The 1320-nt window shown below is 45.9% G+C and overlaps 1 non-coding gene across 1 annotated transcript; it reads left to right on the top strand.

Moving 5' to 3' along the window:
- Window positions 1-714: 714 nt before the first annotated feature.
- On the top strand, window positions 715-796 carry TRNAS-CGA (transfer RNA serine (anticodon CGA)). The gene has a single exon. It is a non-coding gene; the product is annotated as a tRNA-Ser (tRNA).
- The last annotated feature ends 524 nt before the right edge of the window (window positions 797-1320 follow it).

Raw genomic sequence — 1320 nt, 5'->3', positions numbered from 1 at the left:
GGTTTGAATGGCGGGGTCCAAGAGCTAACCGCTCCACCCCTCCAGGCACAAAGAGTAAACACACACACACACACACACACACACACACACACATACACACACACACACACACACACACACACACACACACACACACACACACATACACACACACACACACACACACACACACACACACACACACACACACACACAAGCAGCTCCGTAGGGTCAGGAACCTGTACATTATTTGATTGGCGGATGAGAGGGGAGCCACAGAGCCAGAGCTCAATCCCCGCAAGCATAACTAGGTAAGTACACACACACACACACACACACACCCACACCAACCACACACACACACACACACACACACACACACACACACACACACACACACACACACACACACACACACACACACACACACACACACACACACTGTCTGGTAGCTGAGTGGGCAGCGTGCAAGACTCATAATTCTGTGGCCCGGGTTCGATTCCTGGATCAGGCAGAAACAAATGGACAAAGTTTCTTTCACCCCTTGATGCCCCTGTTACCTAGCAGTAAATAGGTACCTGGGAGTTAGAGAGCCATTACGGAGCAGCTTCCTGGGGGGGGGGGTGTGGAATTAGTTAGTAGTTAGTTACAGTTGATTGACAGTTGAGAGGCGGACAGAAAAGGCAGAGCTCAACACCGGCAAGAACAACGAGGTGAATAGACACATTGTAACATGCAGTGATGGCCGAGTGGTTAAGGCGTCTGACTCGAAATCAGATGGGATCTTCCCGCGTAGGTTCGAATCCTACTCACTGCGACAGTGTTTACACACACTCACACACACACACACAAAATCACATATACATTCCCTATCTGAAACTACTGAAAACAATACCCTTTCCTCTCACCTCCCCATCTCTTCCTCCACCCTCCCTCTTTTTTTTATTTACCGAAGCTAATCCGCTAAACTCAATGTTTTTTCCACCGATACAAACGAACAGTCGGTTGCTGATGGACGTTTTCAATTTAATTGTTATAATTGAGGACGTAAAGCAGCCTCACCCGTAAAGAAAAGCTATGAATAACAATGTAAACAACGTAGGTTAGCCATAAATATATAAATCAGACAAAAAGTTCATCCATAACTAATGAATGCTGGAATCACACTGCGAAATGATAAGGGGAAGCCACGAATGAGGTTGTAAACTTGACAAAGTATTTTAGCAAAATTATGAATGGCCCGGCAGTATTTACACAACTTATTGTATCGTTCAATTATGAATGGGAAAGCCGCCACGGTGTAAGTGTAAGCTATGAATGAGTGACACTACAAACACAACG

This window comes from Procambarus clarkii, chromosome 18 (assembly GCF_040958095.1).
Source record: "Procambarus clarkii isolate CNS0578487 chromosome 18, FALCON_Pclarkii_2.0, whole genome shotgun sequence".
Lineage (NCBI taxonomy): Eukaryota > Metazoa > Arthropoda > Malacostraca > Decapoda > Cambaridae > Procambarus > Procambarus clarkii.
Note: the sequence above shows the minus strand (reverse complement) of the source record. Positions and strands in the feature narration are given on the sequence as shown.